Here is a 16,494-nt window from a genome sequence, read left to right as displayed (position 1 = left end):
TTTTTGTTAAGCGTAGATATAAAAGTGCCAAATAACTGCTTTAAGCTAAAACAACATATTATTAAAAGTATTTAGGTAGTAAAGGTAAAGGTAGCAGCAGTAGATACGCTTTCTCACTTGATTTTTACCTTAAATCTGCACACTCCTAAATTGAGCTATAAATAACAAAGTCTTTTATCAAATCTTCTTAAAATGTCACATACTAAAAATACTCTCACAATCTACAAACATCACACAATGCCATAATGCGCCATCAAAAAGCACTTACTATTTTTAGCCAAAATCGATGTGAAATTCCGTCGTCATCTCTTATGTTTTCCGTCAACTGTTCAACAATGTCAACTATGTACGCTTTGAGAGTTAAACCTTCGCATATTTCGAACATCCTTGAGATCGAAGGCCGATGAAGAGCTCCTTGATTATGTTTTGATGTACAGATTGGTGGAAGTTCAAACAGTTTTTACTAGTCATTGAAGCGGTGATAGCCGAGTGGTTTAAGTTGGCACCTACCACGCAAGTGTTCGCAGGTTCGAACCCAAACCAGAGGCAACACACCAATGACTTTTCGAAGTTATGTGTGTGTTAGAAATGACTGTCACTTGCTCTAACGGTGACGGAAAACATCGAAATATATATGACAAATATTATAGCGATCAAGTTCCATTTCCGTATAAAATACTGTATGTTGTTGGACTCAAAGAAAAATAACATAGCAATAAGTTTCTTGCTAGAGCTTTGCAGTTTTGCTATTCGATTCTTTTATACTTTTCAAATATGCATAATAGGGCCTTTCTCATAAGTCTATACGTATCTTGTAATTAAATTAAGTACACGTTTTATTCGTAATTAGTTTAATTACTGTTCGGTAGGCATTTTCGTTATGTAAGTCCTACGATAAAATGTATATTTAATTTTATTACAAAAGACGTTTTCTTTCACGTAATTGAGATAAAAAGTAAATAACGTGGTAACGAAAACTTAGGTTTCTTAATTATTATTTTATGATTTAGTTATTTTCAAATGAAAAAACCTACCAAATTTTTTAAGGTATTTTGTATTACATGGCCGTCGAAACTTAGCTTCCGTGTTATTTAACTTTTATACTTTCGCTTTTTATATAAATAAAAATAAACAGTGTTTTTGGGAAATTGAAGATCTACATGCAAAATTATATCAAAATCTGTTTCACGGTTCAGAAGCTTCATAGGCATACTTTTACACCTATAATATTTGTATATTTTTTTTTTATAAATCATGGCTGAGAAAAAACCTGTAGCTTCAATATTTACAAAAGTTAATAAACTTGTACGTCTAAATCCAAATGATACGAAGGTCAAATCAAATCAAATTTCATAAAATTGTCTTTTCCAAGTTTGTAGAATTCCAATAAAGTTCAACATCTATACAAAATGAGGTATGAATTAATATTTAGATGAATTATTGGAAATTTTCCAATAACAAACTCTAGTCATTTTATCTTTGAAGTTCAGTGCAAGATTAATACTTTAAAATTTGTTGATTGCGCCGTGTTGACTTCAAAATTATTATAAAAGTGATTGTAAGGCTTATTGTTAGTATTATAAGGATTTATGTAAAATTATGATTGAATTTTTCAAAGCTGTCTTAAAACTAGTTCGTTTGATTTTGTGATCTTGGATAGTCTTCGTAAAATCACACTAAATAATCTTCTGAGATTTGACATTTATTGTTTCAAATATCTAATACATTTTAATAAATAAAATGATGTTTTGCTAATAATAACTTATTTCTTAAAGACACTGGTTATACTGAATAGACTAGACGCCTATAATAAGTAATAATACGGCTAATATTTTATTTCGGTACTGCCCAGCAACACTACAAAAAATATCAATTTACCATCAAATACCAGTAATAGCCTTTTCGCTACCTGATCGAAAATTCGCTGTTTCTACCCCAAAATAAATATTATTATTAGATCAAATTCATGAAAACTTATAAAAACAGTTCAGTTATTAGAATTGAGGCTCTGAAATCTGAGATCACGGAAACTCTTCTTTAAAAGGTTTATTTATAAGAAACCTTACAAAGATATTGAATAAAATTTAGTCGGTTCATGAATAGGGAAAGTAGTATGGATTTATTTATCTACTAGCGACTTCATCCGCATGAAATCATTTCCTAGGGTAAAAGTATACTAAGTCATTTGATTATAATCTACCTGTGTGCTAAATTTTGCGAAAATCTGATCAGAAGTTTTGGTGAGATTGATTAACAAACTTTAACTTTCACATTTATAATTACTGAGTGAAGATTGTATTTTGTTATTTTTAAGTTCGCAAAAGTGCATATATTTTATCCGTCGCATTAAGTTAAGCTTGTACTGGTAGATGAAGTATTAGAGATAAATAATGTTAAACTTTAGTATACAGTGCTATGTAGTCCAAGCTATTAAGATCTCCATAGACTTCAAAAATCTTGCCGTCTTTCTTCATTTTTCCAAGACAACAACTAAATTTTGAAGGTCATTGATTCCAGTTGCAAAATCGCATTTACATAAGACCTAATTATATCCAAGAAAGCTTTATACAATCCTAATAAGATTCAAACCACGATACTGTTATTAAGTAATAAATGGAATTTGTACGAAACTTTTTAAATTATACTTTTTGTATCAGGATTATTGGAGGGAGGTCATTCAACTGTGGTTTAGGTATTTTTAGTACAGCCTAGCAATGCGGGCATCGTTAAGGTTTTATACTAGGTATTACTTTAACTGTCTAGTCAGCTAAATGTAAAAATAGACTGCTCTTTTATTCGGTAGGGCTTTGTATGCGGATTGTCATGATAGCTAGAGATTCAATTCCTGATTTAGGCAAAACTGGTGCGTTGCAGTATATTTTTTAAAAAGAGTTGTCTCTACTTTAATTTATTATCATCATCGTATTGTATTTAAATGCTAATTAAGCCTTTATGTTCGACTCGGGAACCAAATGCATGATCTTTCGATGGCAGCCTACTACTGCTGAAACATAGGCAATCAAGGTCAATTAAAATTAGGTCAGAAAAAATATTTTAATAGTGGATTATATTATTAGTAACCAGTCTTTAAGAAGTGTGATAGATTTTCCATTTAATTAATTAATTAGAACAGATACCATCAGGTCCTTGAAGGTTGAAATAAATCAATATGGCGGCGGCGGTCTCTTTGAACTTCCCTTTGATAAAGCCGACGGTTTGCGCCTGACAGTACAGTAATTGGGCGCGTCTGTACTTTAAATAAGTGATGCTAATTAATTAGGTAATTAATACAATTCCTGGGATTCAAAACTAGGGCTTGGATGTCCTATTAAACCAAATTCTAGATTTCTTTGGAATATTTGCGGGATATAATAGATAGGGTACTTAGTATATTTGAAATAAATGAACAAGTTTTGTCTGAATTTAAAAAATAGTAGGTACCTATGTAGGTTTCTGTGAATAGTGAAAACGGCGCTGTATAATATTATTTAAAGCCTTTTACAAAAGTGAAATATATGAAAACTAGTTTCTTTATGGGGGTCAAATATTTTACATTACTGATTGTAATTATACAAAATTGTGATCAACATCAAAAATGTTTTTTTTTGTAATCAATTCAGGCAGTTTTTATAGGTTAACCGTAGTTAGTGTCCCTTAGTTAGTTAATGATATACCAGTAAATGGATTCAAATCAAATACCTTAGCAAAATAAAAGCCTCATTCGACCTTCTCATACGCAATAATCTATATTCCACATCCATCTATCATTTCTCCTCATCAACAAAATGACTGCACAAAAATATTACTAAATAGTTTATATTCCATTAATGAAAACAAACAGAATTATGATCGTATTAGAAAACAGCCAGTCATTCTTGGCCTATTGCCCAGTGTATGATAGTCGGAAGGAAAGGTCATTTATCATTGGTATTTGATTTAGTTTGGGATGTTTTGGCTTGTAATTGTTGAAGGATGTTTTTAAGAAATGTGATTGTGGAATCTTAACCTTGGTTCTGTTGACACACTGATCGTTATGATCTGAATTTATTTATAAGTACATCCATTTAAAATTATATATTTAGTTATTTAAGTCAAATCTTGACACATATATATTAGTCGTTTCAATTACTATATCTAACAAGAGATCGGAGTAGAGCCTTATGAGAAGAGCTAACAAGAAACTCACAGCCGTACTTTTAAATTGTCAAATAATTTGCTTGACATGTGATGTGTTTGATACAATAATAAAATTATATCGAGCTCATTTTCGCAGAAAGTCCAAAAGTTTTGCTTCATGTTATAACATTTAGATTTTGCGTGTAGACTACTTGAAAAGAGACGAGCTTTAAATATGTCTACAACTGATGCTAAAGTTTATGCATTTTACTCCAAGGCTACGTACAAAAGGATATGTCGCCGAAAAGAAAGACTTATCCCTTCAAGGTTTCATGCAGGCAGGAAAATATAAAAAATCTATTCACCCATCTCATAAAGTTACACACTGGTAATAAAATCTTTCTCATCTCATTGTCCTATATCGTGAGTCAAGGCCTTTGAATTAATCTTGTGCAGTTTGACAGCACGAAGGTTGCAGTCACCATATTGGATTTTCGGCCTGTCTTTCTGAAGGCTGTGTGGGAATTGTGAATATAATTTTGAGCTTGGAGGGAATTTGTTGAGGACGTTGAAATTGTATGGATGAGATTTTGATTTGGGAAGTAAGTCGTTGGTGATTTGAATGTTTTGTTTTGATTTAGAATTTAACATAAATAAAACAATGCTATGAAACACAAGATGAAACATAAAATTAAAAAAAATATTTTATAATGGTAATAAAATGATTTAATAATGCTACTTTTGTTGTTTGGGATCGTCTTAGAATCCTGAAAGTACGTTATTCTTACATTACATTTACTAATTACAGTAGTTAATGTAGGGTGATATCTACTTTTTTTCAAAAATATTTTAGAATCTAATATTTATGTTTCTACCGTTTTTAAATAAATTTCAACGAGTTTTATAGCTTAAATAAATACGAATCTTTCATGCTTAAACCAGACATACCAAACTATAATATTCACTATACTATAACAATATAACACATCATAAACATGGAGCACTAATAATAAAACTCCACACTCAACTATATCAATAAACATTTATACGAAACTTAATACTATACAGAGTGTTTCTTATTCGAGTATCTTTATACAGCGTGTTCATATTTACAAGAAGTAGAAGAAATACGAAAGTAAAGCTAATACAAGAATCCAGTGCTGAAATTATTTCAACATTTTGAAATACTAGTTAACGACGTAGAAATTACGACAGTTCGTAGAGAGTGTAAATGTAGTTTATAATAATTTGTGTTTTAAAAAATTAACAGTGTCATTGCTGAGAACTCACTATTTAATTGTTATAATTAGAAATCGAACTTACGATACCACACAATTGTAATGTTAGGGCGGTTGTAAGCACAGTAGCTATTGAGCTTTTCCATATAGTTTCGGATGTTTTATATACATTTTTGCCTATATAATCTACCGATAATATCTACCCAAACCGCACTTTGCCAGCGCGGTGGACTCAAGGCCTAACCTCTCCTCTTGTTTGGGAGGAAACCCTTGCCCTGCAGTGGGACAGTAATGAGAAAAAAAAACTAATTTGAAGCACACACACTGTAGACAGTCATTTGCAAATAAAAATCAGTAATATAGTACACTAGCTGACCCGCGCAACTTCGCTTGCGTCACATAAGAGAGAATTTACCCCGTTTTTGGAACATTTTTTATTGCTACTCTGCTCCTATTGGTCGTAGCGTGATGATATATAGCCTATAGCCTTCCTCAATAAATGGGCTATCTAACACTGAAAGAATTTTTGAAATCGGACCAATAGTTCCTAAGATTAGCGCGTTCAAACAAACAAACAAACAAACAAACTCTTCAGCTTTATAATATTAGTATAGATAACATGTACCTATGTACTACTATATTTCACACATGAACAGTTCCAAACAGCCCGGTACTAAACACAGGCTATAAAAAGAAAATGCCGTAAAATACACATATTTAGAATGTTTACGTTCTTAGTCGTAAATTGAAAATGATTCGCGGAATTATTTTTATTCCAAATTTTTTAGTATAATTTATGTTAAATATATTAAAGTTGTAAAACACGTACTACTATGTTTTATGTATCGCTAAAACTGTAGTGCAGTTTTACAAAATAAAAACTGATGTTTTATGACTTTTATGAATATAAAAAATATATTGGCAGAATATGTGGACTATTATGTATCTAACAACCTGTATCATTACCATATTCTAGCAAATAAATGATTATTATTATTAAATGATTATTATTATTATTTTTAGATTCTGTTTTAAGTTTCCTAAGCTTTTCATGAATAATTTATCTTCACGATATTTAAAACTTTACTGGTTCTTTTTTTTATTGCAACAAATTCCTTTCATTTTGGTAGCTAGGATTAAAAATAAGGATAACTAATACGGAACTAAAGCATTTATCATTCAGTTGCTGAAAATGAAATATTAAATTTTCTAAGATCCAAAAATAATAGCAAATTCAAAATTTTAGTCACTTAAGTCATAAGTCTCTGCCTACCCCTATGAGAAGAAAGCGTGATTCTCTGTATACAATGTTGCCATAAACTATACAAAGTATAAAACCAAACAAATATTCCATAATATTAGTATACTATACACATAATTATATAATAATATCGATTATTCACAAGGTTTATTTACCTATCAACTGCTAGTACATTTCCACTTAATACTATACTAAATGTAAGCCGTGTCTCTGGAGATTTTAGTTTGACCTTTTAAATGGTCCGGCAGGAGTAGGAAAGTTTCCATTGACTGACATAATTTTGAACTAAAATGATAGAGCAGTAAGTTTCACTAAGTCTCTGAAAGTGAAATCTACTAATAAATACATTAGGTAAGCAATCTTTGCTGCGGTTAGTCCAAAGATGGGTAGCTAAATCATGCATTAGTCAATGAGAACCATGGAATAATATTATTTCATATTAATTGTTTACTCTTTATAGAAACCGATATTATAATTAAATACTCATAGTAATACTCATAAAAAGAGGAGAACAAAGACAAGAATTTGTTATATTGAAATGTAGCAAGTTGATCAATAAACTAATAAACAGAGACTAACCGCTGAAAACATATACCATTGACATCATGTTTACTATCTTCATTAATATATACTTATTTTTAAGACATCTCCTGCACTAAGATTTTCTCTTGCGTCGCGGGGACTTTTACAAGCATACAAACAACGGTCACAAAGTAAAACTAGAAAGAAAACAACTCTTTGTGGTTCGCACAAAATAAATATTTGTTATGGATATGGATGGTATAGGAATAGAACCTTACGCTTGCCTGCATGACATTAACCACTGCGCCACGGAGGCAGACGTAGAATATAATTTGTAGAAAAATAAAAATTGTAGCAACTGATTGTTTTGCAAACACTGTATCAATATATTCTGTAACAAAATATTGATACGAAAGCATAATAGTAACAATACGTAATGTTGTAGTGACAAGGCTAGATATTTTAGTTAAGATAGCAACAATGTCATCTATATAATCTAGGTATTGAATCAAGGTTTAATTAAGACTAAACCTAGAAATGACGTTATCTATCAGAAACTAGTGTTCCTTTCACTGATGACCTTAGGTTTATAATATTAGTAGTTATATGATTATAATTTATTAATTTGTTTAGGACAAATGTCTACTGCACTGTACAGTAACTGTTTGCAGAAAGACGTTTTAAGAATCGTTTGAATAAGACATAAAAATTAAGTTTTACTTTGAATTTGATGTTAACAATACAGTACCAAATAATAATAATTATTATTTACAAAAACTAATATGTATTTCTAGAAGCGACAGTTCTAAAAAGAATTATATGCATTACGTCCTCACATCATTGGGTCATGTTCTACAAAAAAGTAATTCACAAAATCTCTCTGCTTCAATAAAAAGTTACATAACGTAGCACTCGAAAGCCTTTAAACCGCATGATCTGAACATAAAATTCCAAGCGCATCGATAAAGGAAACACAGTCATAAGCTCTACGACTTCACATGTTCCATACAAATACGTAGAAACTGTATCATAAGCCTCTTCGCTAGGAAAAAGCAGCCAAAAATATAGTCATTACCGTCATGATTTCTTTTCTTTTCGTTTTGTTTAGTTTTTAGACATTATTGAGTGAGATAAATGCATTTAATAGGTGTACTAAAAAGTTCTCGACACTTTAATTTACCCTAGATTTAGAAAAAATGTTTTTTGATCTCAAACCTAAGCGAATGACAATTTCGAACATGATATTGGATTACAAATAAGTATTTAGTAAAAAAAGGACTAATCCAAGAATTGAATGTTTTATCTATACTAATCTATACTAATATTATAAAGCTGAAGAGTTTGTTTGTTTGTTTGTTTGTTTGTTTGAACGCGCTAATCTCAGGAACTACTGATCCGATTTGAAAAATTCCTTTAGTGTTAGATAGCCCATTTATTGAGGAAGGTTATAGGCTGTATGTATATCATCATGCTACGGCCATTAGGAGTACGAGTAAAAAATGTTACAAAAACGGGGAAAAATTTCACCATTCTCTCTTATGTGACGCAAGCGAAGTTGCGCGGGTCAGCTAGTCATATCTAAAAGTTGAAGCATGGCATGTACGTGTACCATAAACTAGTGCTTAAACAGACAAGGTAGTAACTAAAAAATCTGAAGTCCTTAAGTCAATGAAGTGTATCAAATCGTAAGACGGAGCTCGTTTGAGAAGCTCGCTCTTGCAGAAAATTGGGACACGTAATCATATTTTCATTACACCTCACGTGTTTTAAAATTAAGGGCGGGGAAGTATATTTACTTGCTAGAGACGTTTAGGTAGACGATAATATTGAGTTAAGTCTGGGTGCCGGTGATTTTAGGATATTTTAAGCATCATAGCAGTGTTCATACAGAACATTTCTTGGTGTAAGTATTACTAATGCCCGATTTCTGAGGTACATTTAGAGGTAGTTTATCTATTCAAACTGTCATTTTTATATAAGCTTAAACGCTATTGAATAGATAAACTACCGCTAAATGTACCTCAGAAACCTGGGGGTAGGTAAACTTGTTTCTCGAATAAAGTTCACTGACAACAAACAGCTCTAAGTAAACATTTTATTTATTTCTTTTAAAGACAGTTATCGTAATGTGTCACCACTTTAGAGTGCTCTGAAATGATGAAATTATTTACCAAAATCAGTTCTTAAACATCTCCGTTTTTTTTTCTCTTTTCTAGGTGATTACATAATTTGTGTCAATAATTACTTTTCTCCTATATCTCATTACTGTACCATATCTCTTTAACACAAAAACTTAGCCACAGTAAATCTAACCCGTTTACAGTCCAGACATCTTGCCCCAAATAAAGCCTAGACACACATGTTCCTTAGGTCCGAGTAAAGTACTCGCCTCTTTAAGGTGCTATATCAATCTATAATACTCATGCCTAAAATACGTGTTGGAAGTGGGGCAATGTGAACGCCAATATTTTAAAGGGAGGCTCAATTTGTCGAGTTCCTTTAACCCGGGCATGTCTGGGGATACGCGAATAATTTGGGGCTTGTTTTAAATGGGGCCGAATGAAGTTCCTTGAGGGACACCTAGTAGAGTGATTTTTTAGGCCATCAAAATTTTAGGAGGTGAACTAATTAATGTATTTAACTGAGTATATGTGTTGTGATAATAGTCATAACTGTAAGACAAAGTTATTAAATTAGAGAAAAAATTATCTTCCGTTTTGAAAATGAAGTAAGATGCTAATGTTAGAACTATTTTATTTAAAGCCATTTATAGTTAGAATTCATTTGCAGTAACGATCCTTATTGCTATTGATATTAAATTAAATTGTGTAATATCTTACTATCTAACCAAACTGCCTATAAATTATACCTTAAACCATATTTCTCACAAATATTCTCAATTATCACCACAACTATAAATTCTGAACCTGTGTAAACTTTAAATCTACAATATGGTTGAATTACAGTTCAAATTGATATTTACTATCAGTTACAACTTGCAGCATCGTCCTTTTGACTTTTTGATATTATGTTTGCTATTAATAATTAGTTTGAAAGTCAAAAGCCTTGTGGTGAAGATAAACTAAACGTTTGTTTGACAGTTTTGATGTATGGAGCCTAAATGCTGAGTTGCATCGCACATGTTATTTATCTCATTGTTTTTTTCTAACTACAGATTATCTCTTAGGAATGATACAGCATAAAAGATTTTGTTATTTTTATTTCAATATCTATTTTGATGATAAATAACTAAATTGTTTCTCGCAGAATGGATTTTGTTTAAGGTTAATCCTTTAAAGCAACAAAAATGCAGTTTCTAAGCCGATAAAAGACCATAAAACCTCAAAATTAAAACAACAAACACCCCACTTTAAAACAAACTCAACATTACTTAAAAAACTCTCGAAAAAATATCCCTGGTCTTATGTACTTAATAACAAACTCGTATATAATCCTGTATGATCCTCGAACGCACCTGTTCTTTCGTTCTCTGCAACAAGTCTCTGGGAGCCCGCCCTGACGGCCTAGTTCATCGGCCTGACCTACTTTCAACCAACCCCGCACCCCCCTCTCACCCCTCGCTACCCCCTCGCCCGTCCACCCCGAGCCAACCATCTCGACTTGGTCCCGGACCAACATAATGAAAAAGGAAGTAGGCACCTTTTGACATGTCGTTCTCATATCTTGGTTTTTATCACGATTTTTTACATGTCGTAAAGCGATAAGGTTGCTGTATTTTTTCGAGGGCAAGATAGTGACAACTTGGTTGACTATTGTGAAAAATGTTTGCTTTTTCGGCTACAGGAAAAGTGGTTTTGCAAGGCATTTCTGATAATAATGATGCAGGTGTATTCAAATGCTAATTCAAAAGATATATATTATGAAAAAGAGGAAAATATTTTGACTTTAATAATTTCCTGGTATGAAAAGTAAATAAGATTTTATTTCTAAGTTTCAGATATTTCTAAGAAATGAGGTAGTTGTTTAACTCTTTGAACAAACGATACGATTCTTAGTAAACTCAAAGTTAAAACAACTTGTCGACTAAATTATAAATCAAATTGATATAGCCTTGTTCCTTGATGTTAGTAAATTCTCGAAGCTAAGTAATTAGTAGAGATCAATAACTTTGAAACGAATAGTTCCTGATGATTCTACGAACCGATATCCTTTGAAATGATAAAGCCTTTTTATGAGACCAAGAAAAGAATAGGAAAGTAATATACAACTACTTCTACCAACGAAGTTAGATTTAAAGATAATTATGAAGCCATACCAAAAATAATTGACATAATAATTGAAGCGAATTTTTTTAAAGCACGAACTCAAAGGACACATCCTAACGGCCTCAAATATCAGTAAAACATATTCAAAACAAAACAAAACATGGAAATACAAGGGATTTTAATCCAAGACAGTGTAGACAATAAAACGCGAATGCCCAAGGCCACGACGGCCCGGACCAACTTACGCTGGCGGCCCACTCCTGCATTATACAGCGTGTTCGAGTTTCCATAACTACACTGCAAATTGAAATAAACTTTTCACAATTAAAATTTTGGCAGCCATTCTGTGAAGTTTGAAGGAGTGCGCTTTTGCTCTGTTTATGTTCTAGTTAGTTTTGTATGTGCATGTTTTGGGATAACTCTGTGGCCTGTGTTGTTTGTTATAATGAGGCTTAGACAGTCTTGTTAGTGTTTGCATATATTATGATAATAGAGAAGGAGAAGATAAACTGAACCCAAAACATAGTTTCTTTTCTCCTTATTAAAACACTGCACAACACACATATAACATCGAAATCATTTGCAAAACTAAGCAGTTACGTAAAAAAATCGAATTCCATTATTACTAAATACTCGCAATATACTTACTGGAGTATCTTATTAATAGTTCTAGAGTTTTTAAGTCAATGACAGAAATGAACAGTAGTAAAGTTTTCTGTAAACTCCTGCTATTAAATCACCAGCCTAATACTTTTATTGTATTCATGTACTCAATATTAACATTGGTATCTAATATACACATCTTCCCGCGTGATGTGAGTTAGTATACTGTACATCCTAACTAACACTAGTGACTGATAGTACCGGACGTCGCGTCGATGGGGTCAAGTGGTGGGGTGAAGGATTATTGCACGCTGGATATAAGATGTCTTGAGTTTGATACTCAGGCTACTTGTAAGGGCTCTGTGATGAATTGGGTTGCGGTTAGTTTATCATGTGTATAAGTAAAGTTCCAATAGTCAATTGTGAGGTTTAAAAAGTCATAATTGCATGTTTCGTATTTTTTTACTATAAAAAATTTGGTATTCTTTTTACAGGTTGCATTTATGTTCAGGAACTTAAAAGCGAGGTCTTAATCAGTAGAAAAATCTTTTTCCATACGTTACATATTTAAGTTTAATACAACCTAATTAATCAATAAGGCATCAGTATTATTACAGAAGAAATAAGTGGAGGGGTTACACTTGCCTTTTGACGGAAGAAGATACTTGCCCCGCAGTAATTGTTTTTTTTTACAAATTATAATTCAGAAATGCTAACTAAGAACAAATTTTAATATTAGTTGTCAAATGAGACAATATGCATGTAGGAAACAAAAAATAAGGTATCATCCATAAACTCCGTTGCACCATAAAAGCTGAAGCCGATTGCTCGCCGTGTCCCAATTACATAATTTAAGGCACCGCTACATTTATTCACATCGGCACGCAGTCGCTGATGCCGGGTCAGGTCATGCGTGGAAAGATTCGCTCCTCATTCTGAATATTTTACAGCAATTTTTTTTTTAAAGTCGCCTCCCGCACTAAGAATTGCTCTTGTGTCGCGGGGACTTTAACAAAAATACAAGCAACGAACACAAAGCACAACGAGACCCGAAACAATTATTTGTGGTTCGCACAAATAATTGTCCCGTGTGGGAATCGAACCCACGACCTCGCGACGCAATGGTTGCGGCGTGGTGACCTAAACGCGCCACGGAGGCAGTTAAGACCATTTCAAAAATCAATATTAGTTTTTAGTTCAACACCTTCGTGATTTGATTCTCTTGTTTACTGTTTAAGCAAATCATTTATTCTTAAGTTCTTTATAGAATATTGACATGTTGTTAGCGCTAAATAGGCATTTAAATTTAATAAACTGCAATTATTATGCAGAGTAAAGACTCTGACTCTGAATAGAATAGTATAATATTCGAAAACTGTGTTGATTTTTCTACAAAATAAATTGTTTATTGTACTTTTAATGCAATACGTAAATATCATTTTAAAATCTATCTTAACAAATAGCTATTGTTATTGTTGTTAGATTCAAAAATATTTACAAGCAATTTATCGTGTTGAATTTTAATTATTTTCTGCAGGTGTAAAGCAAATAGATTGCAAATAAAATATCTAATTTGAACAGATTACAATCGTAATGGATGTTTGTTAAGCCTTTAATCTAAAGATCGCATTTATAAAACGTAAAATACGAATTGTTGCGTCCATGTGTATTCGAACCTTAACAATCAATTTTAATTTGCATCTATTAAGTTTCGCGTGGTTTGTGGCTGAGTCTGTTTTCTTAATATTTGGTTTTTAATTTATCTAACTGTCTTTTTGTCGAACATTGAGGTAAACAATGATGAGAGATAAAGTATTAAACTCAGAAATTTTGTTTTATTAGTTTTGAAAAATGCTGAGGTAGTCCATCTAGGGTACCCATTCGGATAGCACCTAGATAAAAAGCTCATAGCCTAGTCCACGAAAGGAACCATCTATATAATATGTATTTGGCAGGTGGTATTCGAAAGGGTGATCTAGATGGACTACCTCGAAATGCTATCTCCCAATCTGCCCTTTGCCAGCATAGTGGAGTCAACACCTAACCATACACAGTAACTGGATTTTGCCAAAAATAATTCTTTTATTTATTGTTTTTAAATGCTTAAAACTTTGTAAGCCATTACGTAAGTGATATTTATCAGGATGTTAAATTATCGGGACTGTACCACTAGACGTAAAGCGGCTTGGCTGGAAGTAATAACTTCTTTTAATTCTTACTTTTTTATTAAATTAATTCTTTTATTCATTATACCAGCCAGTTGCACCTTAACATACTCATAATAGGAAGAGCACAGCTTGTGTGTTTGACCCTATTAATCTTAACTCTTTTATAAAGTTGCGTATTATTGACCTAAGACCTCGTGCACACGGGCGTTTATCACGATCGTGTAGTCACGACTTTAGATAAAGGTTATATTGTTAAGTAAATTGTATGCAAACATGACTTTATGTTTGTTTAAGAAGTTAATTGCTTTTTGTTTGAAGGAAGGAAAGATGTCTTGAAATAATAGGGACGATGATTAAAAAAATACACGGTTATGTAAAAAGTTTATAATATTTTGATTTCGAAGTCGTAAAAAAATATTTGCTATCGTAGTTTGATGGGGAAAAGCTCATGGAATGTTTGTGTTTTAAACGAGTAGATGTCGAAAATACAGATGTATTTAAATCATAACAGCTTATTGAGGTAGGCTACTAAGTATCCTAAAAATGACTGGAATGCACTAATCAGGCATAAAAATAAAGACTTGAAAAATCCTTCATTATCTATAAATATAAAAAATAAACTTTGTATTTTACACATACAATTCGGAGTTTATGTATATTTCTAACAAAGCAGCACTCTACTGAATAAAATCAACTGTCACACTTAACTCTATCTATTTCCATCATCAACTTGTGATTTATTATTATTGTCTTTTCCAAAACAATTGAAATCCATTTACCGGGCCAAGGCTTCATAAATAGGTTAAGAAAAACTCCATCATTAATATCAAATCAGTTACAATTTCAATCGATCTGAAACAAATGCAACTTCCTACAAACATGCAAACAATACTGATACTTACACAATGGTATTACGATTCAATTTTAATTGTTGAGACTTGAATCATTTATGACTTTTGTATTGTAATGTGTATTACAAGGCCGTGGGGGAGCGAGACAGGTAGATAAGGTATTGTTGAGGTGTGAGGGAGATGGGTAGAGTGGAATGCAAGGTTGCAGGTAGACCACTGACCTCTGTGACCTGGGTGACCTACATTTGGTTGCAGGGTGCCGTGTAAATATTGATTTGGTGGCCTTTTCCACTTGTTGCTGTAGACGTTGCCAGGTTTTTGCCATCGTTTATAGGATTCGAAAGCTTATGTCATAAGCCAGTGGGGTTTGGACGAAAAATTATGGGGTGTATTTTGTGGGCGATATTTTTGCCGCAGTGGAGGCTTTTTGTGGGGACACTATGTTAACCTTCACCTAGGAAAAGGGTTGGTAATTATTTATGATATTCAGTCCCACTATTGATTTTGGGTATATTTTAAAATACTTTTTATCAGAATTTTACTAAGATATTGTTAGAATATGGAATGTATACTACATAGTAACTAATTCTTTTTCTTATATCAATTTCATTTAAGAGCTAAGAAAATTGTGAAACAAGTCACTTAGTAATCTTTATTTGTAGAATTTAAAAAAATTACAATTGAACATTTTACTAGTTACTCGGTCAGGTTTTATTGGATATAAATCATTTGTGTTAACATTTTAATTCATTTTCAAAGAAAATTTCCTTAAAAAGATAGGCACTATTTTCATAAAATTTATTTCACCCGTTTAAATAGCACCTCTCTTAATTGCAAAGCCTTTGAAATTATTTCCTGAAATAAATATTCATGTAATTTGTAACGCACTGTTAATTGATCTGAAATGAATCTTAATTTATTCGCGACAGATATTATAGATGGCAGCCATTTGCATTTTACAAAGGTTGTTGAACCTGCTTCTGGTGGTATCTCTATTGTAGTATAAATCGGTAATGTTAGTGCACCATACGTTGGATAAGTGAATCTGGGTCCCTTAAATGATTAATATACGAAAATGCATAGTTATGAAACGGTGTGAAAATTATATTATTATATTATATTATTATTATGTTTCCCTAATTAACAATACTTATCGTTCTACTATTGTGCGTTTGTGCTTTTGTGCAAATGTTTATGGCTAGCGTTAAATGCAGGTGAAAGACTTTAGATACACCTAATAACAATAAAGGTTCGCTAGAAAAAAAAATATAATGGAGAAAAGGGGAACAATCAGGTGAAATTAGAAAACCACAAAACGTTGCAAATTTAATTTCAAGCGAGTTTTTGAAAATGTAGTCAGTTCCGGCTTTACATTATAAATGCATTAGTTTTTAATATAATACCTACAGCTGTTAATAACTAAAACCAATCTCAATATTTTAACAAAGATTTTCGTTTTCATATAATTTCCTTTTAACTTGACGCGGTCGAGCAAATTGAATAAACCGT

The 16,494-nt window shown here is 32.0% G+C and overlaps 1 protein-coding gene across 1 annotated transcript in view; it reads left to right on the top strand.

Annotated features, from left to right (window-relative positions):
• Positions 1 to 16,494, top strand: part of LOC142976558 (neuropeptide SIFamide receptor-like) — a 179,069-nt gene that overhangs the window by 91,813 nt on the left and 70,762 nt on the right. The window lies entirely within an intron of this gene.

Source organism: Anticarsia gemmatalis, chromosome 11 (genome assembly GCF_050436995.1).
Source record: "Anticarsia gemmatalis isolate Benzon Research Colony breed Stoneville strain chromosome 11, ilAntGemm2 primary, whole genome shotgun sequence".
Lineage (NCBI taxonomy): Eukaryota > Metazoa > Arthropoda > Insecta > Lepidoptera > Erebidae > Anticarsia > Anticarsia gemmatalis.
This window is presented reverse-complemented; position numbering and strand designations above follow the sequence as displayed.